Source organism: Bos mutus, chromosome 27 (assembly GCF_027580195.1).
Source record: "Bos mutus isolate GX-2022 chromosome 27, NWIPB_WYAK_1.1, whole genome shotgun sequence".
In the NCBI taxonomy this organism is placed as follows: Eukaryota; Metazoa; Chordata; class Mammalia; order Artiodactyla; family Bovidae; genus Bos; species Bos mutus.
In genome coordinates, this window is record NC_091643.1 from 9,431,110 (window position 1) to 9,443,748 (window position 12,639).

Here is a 12,639-nt window from a genome sequence, read left to right on the forward strand (position 1 = left end):
CACTGTGGTCTTTTTTATTTCCTTGACTGCTGATGTGGTTGGGCATTTTTCATACATTTATTGGTCATTTGGATTTTCTTTTTTCAGATTCTTTCTGGAGGAATTTGTCCTACTTTGTTCACCCTTTCCTGTTTCCAGAAGGGTGAATACTTTCTCTGTCATGGAATATGCTATGCTAAGTCACTTCAGTCGTGTCCGACTCTGTGTGACCCCATAGACGGTAGCCTATCAGGCTCCCCCGTCCCTGGGATTCTCCAGGCAAGAACACTGGAGTGGGTTGCCATTTCCTTCTCCAATGCATGAAAGTGAAAAGTGAAAGTGAAGTCGCTCAGTCGGGTCTGACTCTTAGCAACCCTATGGACTGTAGCCTACCAGGCTCCTCCATCCATGGGATTTTCCAGGCAAGAGTACTGGAGTGGGGTGCCAGAATAAGTTTCCATAAATATCTGGATGTGTTTCTGGACTGTCTGATCCCTTGTATATCTCTCTCTTCCTGTACCAACACTTCTCTGTCTTGATTAATATAGTTTAGGACTTGTCTGGTGGGCCAGTGGTTAAGGATCCACCTGCCAAGGCAAGGGACAAGGGTTCAATCCCTGGTCCGGGAAGATTCCACATGCTTTGGGGCAACTAAACCCAAGTGACACAACTACCGATTCGGCACGCTGGAGCCCATGCTCTGCAACAAGAGGAGGCACTGCAGTGAGGAGCCCGTGCACCACAGCTAGAGAGTGACCCGTCTGCTACTAGAGAAAACCCACGCACAGCAATGAAGACCCATGGCAACCAAGAAGAAATAAGTATGCTTTTAAAAAGCAATATTAAGTCATCCTAAATCACTTTGGTCTATCCTTAGAACACAAGCATGAATTAACATTGTAAAATTTGTTAATATATTTTACATCAGCAAATGCAATGAGAAAAGCCATATGTATTAGTCTGTGAGGGTTGCCGTTATGGAATACCACAGACTGGGTGGCTTAAACAGTGGTACTTAATATTCTCACAGTTCTGAAGGCCAGAAGTCCAAGACCAGAGTGGGAGCAGCTGTGGTGTGTCCTGAGAGCCCTCTCCTTGGCTTGCAGTTGCCCCATTCTTGCTGCTTCTTCAAGATAATTGCTCAGTGCCTGTGCACCTCTGGTGTCTCTCTGTGGGTCCTAAGCTCCTCCTCTTACAAAGTTTACCAGTCAGAGTAAAGTAGGGCCCACCCGAATGGAAGCATCACTGGCCATCCTTCCTGGCAGCTCTTGTCAGTGTCAGCTTCCTCTGCTCAGCCCTGTCCTGGATGGTGGAGCTTTTGCATAGTTTTTACATGTGAATGGAAAAAAAGAAGGACTTCAGCCCCACTCAGGCTGGCCTATCTCCCCTGGAGTGCCCCTTCTCATCCTTCCCTCCCATCCACAGCCCGGCTCCAACCTCATCCCTTTCAGGTGACCCTGGACCACAGCAGTCTCGGCACCCTCTCCTAAATGCCTTGAAAGTCTCTTGTCTGCATTATTCCTTTACTTTCCACCATATATGTTTCCTGATGTCACGTCTTCTTTTTTTTTTTTTAAACTCAGGACTTTATTATCCCAAGTACAAAGGGCAGGTCTTCACAAAACAAGCGGGAAAGTTCTGATGGCAGGGAGGGGGGCCTCTACTTGCAAGCAATGTGTGGGTTTTGTGAGACTATGGTGACCGAGTACTTGCACAGGAGCATCTTTGAGATGCAGTGGTCCTTGTTGACTGGCTTGGACTTCTTGCCCTTGCCACTCTTGGGGACCTGGGTCCACATCTCCTGCAAATTCTCTCACATGTGTTGAACGCCCTCACCCAGCCCAGGAGCATTCTGTTGTTCTGGCGGTTGATGAGCCCTTGGGTGCTGTTTTTGACCGACTGCGTGAGCACAGAGAGTGGCCCCAAGTTCAACTCCTCCTCCTCCCACTCCTGCAGCTCCTCCAGGGTCACCTGCCTCCCAGGCTTGTTGAGAAGGCTCACGGTGGTGGCCATGCCCTCTAGTCACTACCATCCGCAATGCTTTGACCTTTCGAAGAGAGAGCAAGGGAGAGCCCACGTGTTCTATAGTTAATTTAGCTGCTTATAATGATAGGTTTTCTGTGTTCATTAGGTAGTAGGTCTTCTCAGAGTAGAGATCAGATTCTTACACGGTCCACAGTAAGTGTTCATAGTAGTTATTCAATCAGTACTGCTTGAACGTATGTATGAAGGCATTCATAAATGAACCAATGGGTGAATGAAATATAAGGAGACCGTACACACCCTAGCTTTGGGGGTGCTTCTTGGCAATGGCTTGGTACTCAAGGCTGGAAAAAGTGCCAGGACTCCTCGGAGCCCTGAGCACATGTAATTACTACCCTGTGGATGAGGTTTCTGCCTAGCATCCATCTAGGGCTTGCTTTGCTAAGGAATTCATCGTGTCATTAACTCTGCCTCCCTCCCAAGGGTAAATGGGATCCCTGACACTGGGGTCCTCATGACCCTCAGCTTAGTGATTGAGCAGAGCTCCATGTTTACTCAAATCCTGTCTCCGAGCAGCCAGTAGTGAGGCGCTGATTAACAGCTCTTACTGTACATGGCAGCGGCCCTCAATCACTTCCACATGCCCTGACTTCATGTTCTATTGTTTCAGCCGCTAATTTTCAAAATCCCCTAGACAAGATCTCTGCTCCGAAACATGTGTTTTGGAGCTGTTCCTTTCTGCTGTGCGCGGCTACAAAACTTACATGTGGTTTAATTCAACAGCAGGGCGGAAAGGGAGACGTGTGCATAATTTTTCTCCCTCCTCTCCTCCTCTGAGTCCCGTTTCTGCCAAAGCCTTTGGCCAGGATCCAGAAATGGCACATTCAATAATACCCAATGTGTTTGGGTAATATTTCATAATTACATCGTTGTTGGGAAAATTGTTGCCTTGAGAGTAATTCCTATGCACAAACAGAAAGTCGGAGGCCCACGTGTCCCTTCGCGCTCCCCCCCTGCTAGCAGGGAGAGGGAGGCAAGGAGGCAGAAGAGAAGAAAGAAGGGAGAAGAGGAAGGAGAGAGGAATATGAAATTTGTCTGTTTGGCTCTCATAAGGGGACGCATTAGAGAAGATTTATAACATGGTGAAGGATGAATATTAACAGCTTTTAGGAATCCCGCCAATTCTATGCTTGGAACTGATTTTCTTCAGAAGGTAAATAAAAAAACCCCACATCTAGGTTTCCAGAAGATGGAGGGGTAGATGATGCTGTTGACTGGAAACTTAGGAGATGGCCCGTGTTCTGCCCACACTGCATTCATGAGCAAGCCCCAGTGATGGCTGGTCAAACATGGCGCCTTCAGGTAGCCACTCTTTCCAGGCTCACCATCTGCCTGGAAGCTGGTTTCTGAGGTTCCAAGGAAGCGAATGCACAGTTAGGAGGCCCAGAGGAAAGGCTCTGGGATGTGGAGGGAAGGAGGGCTGGTAGAATGCCAGGTTAACCTGGGGGGTCTGGTTAAATGGCAATTTCTCAGCTGTGACCTCCAGGGTCTGTCTCAAGAGCAGCTTCTCCCCAGGTTGTGTAGAAAACACTGGGGAGAGTGTTCAATCAGCGTACAGTTTCCATATCTTCCCATCAGGAGCTTCTCTGCACGTCTGTAACTGATGTTTTTGGAAAAGTCTTGTGCAGACCTTCCCTCTAAGTGCCTTTCATTTTAGATCTAAACTCTTGGTATGAGATGCCAGCTCAGTCCCTGCAAAGATGCCATCACCCTGAAGAAGAGACCTCTGCCCAGGGCAGTCACCTAGACGAATGCTCTCCAGGGACCACTGCAGAGCCTGGCAATGAAGAGGCGACCACAGTCCATGGCGTTTGGCCTCAGAGGTCGCTGATGGGTTATTCTCGAGTGCTGACTTGAATTGGTGACAGTAGCCAATGTGCTTGTCTTCCTGACATTTCCAAGCAATTTGGGATGGATCATTCATGCAGTTTCAGCCAAGAGGAGGTTTTGGTTATGGCCCAAGATGTCATTGATTAAGAACAAAACAAGTAAAGATCACATTGAAAGCACTATACCCGAATGACCATCATCAGTGGCCAATCTTCTAAAACAAAGCAAAGTCAAACCTCCAAACAAAGTAAGCCACCATCTACGAGGCAGCATCTCCTGGTGCCCTCTGAGGATCTCTGCTTCCCACAACACCCCTGTCCAATTGGATGGTAAATTCCAAGAAGGCAGGTGTCCTGGCCAGTCTTGCTCTTTATTAAATTCCTAGTAGCTAGTACTGGAATGGAGAGGGCAACGGCACCCCACTCCAGTACTCTTGCCTGTAAAATCCCACGGACAGAGGAGCCTGGTGGGCTGCAGTCCATGGGGTCGCTGAGGGTCGGACACGACTGAGCAACTAATGGCAACCCACTCCAGTGTTCTTGCCTGGAGAATCCCAGGGACAGGGGAGCCTGGTGGGCTGCCGTCTATGGGGTCGCACAGAGTCGGACACAACTGAAGCGACTTAGCAGCAGCAGTACTGGAATATAGTAGTCCCTTAAAAAATTCCTGATGAACAAGTTTGCACATTAAAAATAATTAATTAGAAAAGAAACCAGTGGACCTAGAGACTGTCATACTGAGCGAAGTAAGTCTGACAGAGAAAGAGAAATATCATGATATCTCTTATATGTGCAATCTGAAAAGAAATGATACAAATGATCTTATATTTACAAAACAGAAACAGAACTCATAGAGAATGAACTTATGGTTGCCAGGGGGAAGAATGTGAGGAAGGGATAGTTAGGGAGTTTGGGGTGGACATGCACACATTGCTATATTTAAAATGGATAATCAACAAGGACCTACTGTATAGCACAGGGAACTCTGCTCAGTATTATGTGGCAGCCTGGATGGGTGGGGAGTTTGGAGGGAAAATGGACACATATATACGTATGGCTGAGTCCCTTTGCTGTCCACCTGAAAGTGTGACCACACTGTTAATTTGCTACACTCCAATATAAAATAAAAAGTTTTTTTTTTGTTGTTTAAAAAAAGAAAAGAAACCGAGCAAGCAAACAAAACCAACACAACCAGGGACTAAGATCTGAAGGGGAATTTTCAACTTCATTTAAAGAACAGTATGGAGCCAGGCTGGGCTTCCCTGGTGGCTCTGATGGTAAAGAATCCACCTGCAATGGGATTCAGTCCCAGAGTCAGGAAGATCCCCTGGAGAAGGAAATAGCAATCCACTCCAGTATTCTTGCCTGGGAAATCCCATGGACAGAGGAGCCAGAGGGCTACAGGCTGCTGGGTCTCAGAGTTGGACATGACCGAGCAACATAGGAGCTGGGTTAAGTACCATTCTGCTCTGCTTGTGTGTAACTTGCCCTCCAATCTATGTGTGGGTGGGATGGTCTGTTTTCCCCTCCAACCTGAGAATATTTCTAAACGTTAATATCATTAACCTTCACGAACCTTAGCTGTTTCAGATGATTCCTGGAGCAACAGATAAATAATTCTCAGTCACTCAGCCCCAACCTGTGGTACATCATGGAAGAATTGATGCAGACTTATTTTCATAAAGTTTTACACTTAGGGAGGGTAAGTAATTCTTCTCTTGGGCCAGAGCCATGGACCAAATGATTTGGCCGCCATTTTCTGAATTCTCGATGTTTCTGAGGGTGAGGAGCTTGGGCCTCCTTTGGGGAGGATGGAGCCACCTACCCCACTTCAGGCCTGGAGCTTCCCTAATAGGAACCAGATGGTGGGTTTGGATTGATCCAATTTACAAAGCATACAGCTGGGGCTTTCAGCAACCCCTTCTTGCATCTAACCAAATTCACGAAAACTTGCTTGCGGTCTGAGGCCTTGCCTCATCCGAAGCCTCGATGAAGTGCGTGTCCCTGTGTGTCCTCTCCCCAGTCTGTGTTGCCGCCCCCACCACGACAGATTGAGAATCCAACAGGCTTAGGTCGGGAGCAGAGCATTTAGAGCAAGTCACACAACAGGCTCCTGAGTTGGGTACCAAGCCAAACACGACCTGATTTACAGGAACTTGGGTCCCCCTCCCCCTCGTAGAGCACGCCCACTCCCTGTAATTGACCTGGCTGGAATTCTTGCCACAGAGATTACAAAACTGGGAGCAATTAGCTGGAGATATTCATAGGTTCTGTCATGTACAGTATTTGTAACAAAGCCTTCGATTGAATTCCAAATGGAGAATTTTTATTCCTGGAGCCAAAGAGGACTTTGTTCTAGGGTTTACATCATGAAACTATTTTTAGAGTCCAAGTCTGCTCTGGCTGGGGGAACCAATGTTCCCTGTCCTTTCCCGGATCCTTGGTGCCAACACCCTTCCGCATCAATTCTTTTCATTCCCCAGAGCTGGACATGGGGCTGGACATGATTAGGGAAGGAGGAAGGCTTCAAGGGGGTCAGCCTGGGATGGGCGGCTGTCTCTAGGGGACTCCAGAGGGATGGGGACCAGGATCATCTCAAGACCCAGCCTAAACAGACAAATTGTTGAAAGCTCCTGGAAACCATGGTTGAGAGTTTAAAAGCCTGAAGGTGGCCATCTATCCTCTCCTGTCAAGACAGAGCAGGAGACATCAGTTTTGTATCAAGAAAAGTTCTTATCATTTCCCAGCATCCTAGAGACCTCTACACTCTCTGTGCAGGGTCTGTGATAGGAGCAAAGATCTGAGTACAAGAGGTTGTTGTTCAGTCACTCCGTCACGTCCAGCTCTTTGCAATCCCATGGACCGAGGCATGCCAGGCTTCCCTGTCCTTCACTATCTCCTAGTTTGCTCAAACTCATGTCCGCAGGCCCTCAAACCTAACAGAACTCCTGTTCCTTCTATTTATGTGTATGTACTTCTTCATACTTTTCACAGCGGTTTTATCCATCTCTCTTAATGTGATGTCTAACTACTGTAAGTGGAACTTGGGATTCTAACGGTTAGAGCAGGCAGACAGCTAGGTATGAGCAGAGAAATGGAAGCAGGGGCCACGGGGCAGGAAACCATGCATGTTATACATGGCAGGAATCCATGGGCAGACAACGTCAGCAGGGACCTTCAGACTGACAGGAAGCCACACCTTTTGGTTGATAAAGGTTCCAGGGGTGGACGGAGAAAGGTTGGGAAAGGCGGGGGTCTCCTGAGTCTGAATGTAACCTGCTGCTCAGCGTGTTCTCATTATAAGATTAGCCTTACAGATAAGGAGGGCCCATGATGCACTTTGACACATCTGATCTAAGCTAAATAGGGATACACCTGCTCCTCCCCTCAGGAAAACACAGCTGGGATGAAAACCAGGGAAGCTGACCGCCAGACTCCTTCCCCAGTGAATATTCCGCCCTTTCCTTTGTACATTCCTCATAAGGCACTTGCCAAAGGGTCCCGGGGCAGCAGCTCTTCACCTGTCCGCCTGTTCTTCCTCAGAGCAAGCTGTGCTGTGCTTAGTTGCTCAGTCGTGTCCGACTCTTTGCAACCCCGTGGACTGTAGCCCGCCAGGCCCCTCTGTTCATGGGGATTCTCCAGGCAAGAATACTAGAGTGGGTTGCCATGCCCTCCTCCAGGGGATCTTCCCAACCCAGGGATCCAACCCAGGTCTCCCGCACTGCAGGCAGATTCTTTACTGTCTGAGCCACCAGGGAAGTCCTTGCTTAAATACACGTTCACTGTATTTTCTTAGGGCTTCCCCTGGTGGCTCAGACGGTAAAGAATCTGCCTGCGACGTAGGAGACCTGGGTTCCATCCCTGAGATCCCCTGGAGAAGGGAATGGCAACCCACTCCAGTATTCTTGCCTGGAGAATTCCATGGACAGAGGAGTGTGGCAGGCTACAGTCCATGGGGTTGTGAAGAAATGGACACGACTGAGCAACTAACACTTTACTTTCTTAACCTCTCTGCTAGTCTCCGTATTCTTTCTCAACCAAGAAAGAACCTTAAATTCACCGGCAGCATAATGATGGGGGAACGGAGGACCAGACAGGAGAAGTCATCTTCAAAGATCATTTAATGGGATAGCAGCTCAAGTTTCTCAACTCCTATTTCAGAGGTTTTTCCAGTAAACTGTGTAAGTCTGTTCAGCTGGGAAAGAGGTTTCTAGGAAGAGACTGTCCAGAGGGGAGAAATGTTCCTGCCTGAACCTCCTCGGAGCCGGCTGAGCTGGGTCACATCCTTCAAACATGCTGGCTGTCTTGCTGGCAGACTCTGGGGGCTTGTTTCCTGGGGTGAGAAGCTCTTCCCACTTCTCTCTTCCTCGTGGGACCCCTGTGCTAAGTGTAAGCTTCATGGAGCACTGGGTTGTGACTAGTTAAGCGAGCCCTGACACCCAGGGGTGTGCAGACTCAGGTCCAGGGCTGACCCCAGACCATGCAGAGCTAAAGGCACTCCTCCAGAGAAACGTAGCTCCGCAGCTGGGCACCGCACTTGGGAAGGATCCCTGACAGCAGCCCGCCGCCCCTGTTCCCTGGGTCAGGGCAGATGACCATAACCGTAACAGAAAGAGGAGATCAGAGTGGATGCCAGGCTTCCCCCCATCAGGCAGGGAGTCGGGGAGATCACCTCTGGGGGTAACAGGGGGAGGGGCCTCCTTCCCTCCATACAGTGCTGGCCATACCGCCTGACTCAGGAATCCATCCCCTCTTGTTTTCCGGGCTGTGGGGGCCTTTGGAAGGAATGAGCAGGATTTCCCACCTCCCCTCAGGGGCAGCGGGGCTCTGTGTTCAAGGGAGCTGGACTTCCCTCACCCCAAGGGAGGAGCAAGTACAGGCTTGCACAGGGGAGGAGCTGGCCAATCCCACTGGGGGTTTTTCAGGTTGAAGATGCCCAGAGCGGAAGGATGGAGAGGTCCTGGCCCCCTGGGGGTGGGGACCTGTGCTCTGTGGGCACCCAGTGATAGGAGGTCCGGGACCCGGGATGGAATGTGTGTGAAGTCTGGGGGTGAACAGGAAGTGCCACGTCTGTTAGAGCTTTGACGGGTTCTCGAGACTCCCTGATAGGCTTGGAAGGACGGGGCGGGAGAAGCAGAGCCTGGGTCTCAGAAGGGACTGGGCGGGCTTGGACCTCAAGCATCAATTCGGGGAAGACAGTGCTGAGGCAGGAGATCCTTCCTCACTTTCGGGATGCTGTGAACGCCAGAATTTTTTTTTTTTTAATGGTCTGAAAAGAATCGAAACTGACTTAGAAGGTTGAGGGAGGTTGCAGATCGCTTAGAGAAATAAAGCAATGGGCTGTTTCTTGAGCCCATGATTTGTGGAATAAATTTATACTGGGTACTAGCCCCAAGAGAAGCGTGCTTTCACCTCCCATTCAGCCCACAGCTCCTCTGGGCCACCATCACCAGGACACACGCCAAGGCCAGCCTCTTGCCTCCATGTGCCCTTTTCCCAACATTTGGGGCTTCCCTGGAGGCTCAGATGGTAAAGAATCTGCTTGCAATGCGGGAGACCTGGGTTCGGTCCCTGAGTCAGGAAGATCTCCTGGAGAAGGGAATGGCAACCCACTCCAGTATTCCTGCCTGGGAAATCCCTTGGACAGAGGAATCTGGCGGGCTACAGTCCACGAGGTCACAAGTCAAACATGACTGAGCGACTAATACTTTCCCAACAAAACACAGGCAGATGATCTTTTTGGAAAGTATTTTTTTTTTTTTTTGCAAAGCAGTCACATTTTTTTTTCATTAAAATTTTTTATACAATTTTAAAAGGTTACACTCATTTACAATTATTACGAAGTATTGGTTGTATTCCCTGTGTTGTACAATACATCTTTTAGCCCCCAGTGGTCTCTACCTTCCCCTCATCAACTCCTATATTCCCTTTTCCCCCTTCCCACTGGTCTGTTCTCTTTCTGAGTCTGTATCTTTTTTTGTTATATTCACTAGTTCGTCACTTTTCAGATTCCACATGTAAGTAACATCGTGCAGTTATTTGTCTTTCTCTGATTCATTTCACTAGCACAATACCCTCCAAGTCCATCCATGTCGCTGCAAATGACAGCATTTTGTTCTTTTTATGGCTGAGTAGTATTCCACTGGAGAAGGAAATGGCAACCCACTCCAGTGTTCTTGCCTGGAGAATCCCAGGGACGGGGAAGCCTGGTGGGCCGCTGTCTATGGGGTCGCACAGAGTCGGACACGACGGAAGCGACTTAGCAGCAGCAGTATTCCATTGTATATACATAGACCTCATCTTCTTTATCCATTCATCTGTATGTAGACATTTAGGTTGCTTCCATGTCTTGGCAACTGTAAATATTGCAAAGCAGACACATTTTAAAAAGTTTTCATCTGATTTCATTCGCAAAATATTCGTGGGACTGTAGAAAAGCTCACGGACAGATTTGCTTCTATTTCTTGAGGTCTGTCTTGACTTCTGGGAAATCAACTGGTTCCTCTGTTCACCCAAGACCTGGAGATTATGTCCTGGGCTTCTTGAGCTTGAGATGCTCCAGAATAGTGAGAAAGTGGTAGGGAAAAAAGTGGAGAATGCGACTTGCATCTCTAGAAGTGCGAGCGGGCAGGGGCTGGTAAGGCAGCCCTTCTGAGAACAATGCCTATAAATGTTCTGTCTTGCCTCCGAGTCTTTTTGTGCCAACTTTCTGGGCTCCCATGTAACCTTGAGCCTCAACTGATGGGCAGGGACTCTGCTTCTGCTTTTTCCTGAGTAGCAGAGGAGGTTACACTGTGACCTTTATTCTCAGACCTTGACACCGTCTCTGATAGAAAATGTGGTCAGGGACTTTCCTGGTGGTCCAGGGGTTAAGACTTCATGCTTTAAATGCAGGGGGCCTGGGTTCAATCCCTGGTTGGGGAGCTAAGATCCCACATGCTGTACAGTGTGGCCAAATAAATTACGAAAAAAAAGAAAACGTGGTCAAAAAGAAGACACTGTTCTTTCCCTGAGGTGAAGGAAGGCTGCCACAAATCCAAAGCATTACGACCCCAGACCCTCTTTCTCCTGCTAAACCTGGAATTGATTCCGAGGATGCTTTTCAACATGCAACAGAAGTATTTCCAGTTCTAAGTTCTGATGTGAACTGTTTCAAATATCTGTCCTTATTCTGAATGAAACTCAAACCAGGGTAACATTGGGCTCAGTTCAACCATCCCTATCTTTCGTTTTGAGTCTCTGACACAGAGACATGGAAGACCCTCTTTGGACTCTCTATTCTGTGGTCGCATCAATCTCCCCGTTACTCACTTACCTGAAAAACACAAAGGGTGTGGAGCAGACTCTGGAGCAGAGCAACGAATGCCCACCTCTATCTCTGCAAAGCCTCCCTCGGGGGCTAGCTCTGCGCAGTCCCCTCTTCACCAAAAGGCAGCATTCCTGAGCTGCCCACATGGGCTTGTGGGTCCTGGCCAGCTCTGCCCCCCCCAGGGCTGGCTGTCTTTGTCATCCACACTTTGGGAATTAATGTCTGGAACTCTTCCATCTCGCTCCTCCATCTGTTGACCAGAGCCTGGATGATGGAGGCTCGCTTCTCTCCCCTGTACCATGCAGGGCACTCTGAGAATCCATCAGCCCAGAGTTCTCTCCTTCTAGGGCCCCCGAGCCAGCTGGCTGCACCTCCTCCCTTGGCTGCCATTGCTTGCGGGCTCTTGGGGTCTGCTGGCCATGACCTTCAGAGCCTGAGTTCCAGCCAAACCTCTGTTCTTTTTCAGTTTTCTCCTTGGCTCTTTCCCATTTCCCTGAGCACTGCCCACTTTATTCTTTGGCCCTTCCATCCAGGCAAGGCTCCTATTCTTTTCCAGACAAAGAGAGTCATCGTGAGCAACAGGATCTCGGAATAAAGTAAAGGGAAAGTGGCTTGAGTCCAGGAAAGCCCAGAAGCTTCAGAAGTGCTGTCAAGAGCATTGTTACCACTGGGCTGGCTGTGTTGGTTGGACAATGAGGTCGGACAATGCTAAACAGTGCGTGGGGCTCAAAGATTAGCAGAAAGAAACCACAGCAAGAAACTGGGAAGGATCTGGCCATGGTCACTTTCAGATGACGTATTAAAGTGTTGAAATCTCCCTCTAGACCAGGGATCTCCAACGCCTGGGCCACAAACTGGTCCTAGTTTGCAGTCTGTTAGGAACTGGGCTGCACAGCAGGAGGTGAGCGGTGGGCAAGCAAGTGAAGATTCGTCTGTATTTACAGCCACTCCCCATGGCTCACAGGACTGCCTGAGCTCTGCCTTCTGTCCGAGGAGCTGCAGCATTAGATTGCAGAGGAGTGCAAACCCTGCTGTGCACTGCACAGGTGAGGGATCCAGAGTTCATGCTTTTTATGAGAATCATCCCCAAACCATCCTTCCCCCAAGTCTGATCTATGGAAAAATTTCACCTTCCACCAAACAGGTCCCTGGTGCCAAAAAGGTTGGAGTCTGTGCTCTAGACTAAAGAAGCAATGGGGAATAATCCGCAGAAAATCAAGCCTCTGTGAATATTGACTCGCCTTAATCTCTCAGCTTTTGAAAGGTGGGGTAAGGGATATAGGGAACTCTTGCCCTGGCCTTAATTCTTTCTCCTGGGCTGAGCAGGTGAAAGGCTCCTGTTCTGGGAGCCTGGGAGAAATAAAAGGAAGAGGATGTTGGGCATAGCCAGATACATGCCTCAGTTATTAGGAAAGGATTCCCAAAGGAGGAAAAAAAATCCAAAAATAACCTAAGAGATTCCATGACATGTGAAAAGCC

The 12,639-nt window shown here is 48.9% G+C and overlaps 1 pseudogene; it reads right to left on the reverse strand.

The window, feature by feature from the left end:
- Positions 1 to 1,639: 1,639 nt before the first annotated feature.
- Positions 1,640 to 1,992, reverse strand: LOC102270029 (small nuclear ribonucleoprotein Sm D2 pseudogene; annotated as a pseudogene).
- Between the last annotated feature and the right edge of the window lie 10,647 nt (positions 1,993 to 12,639).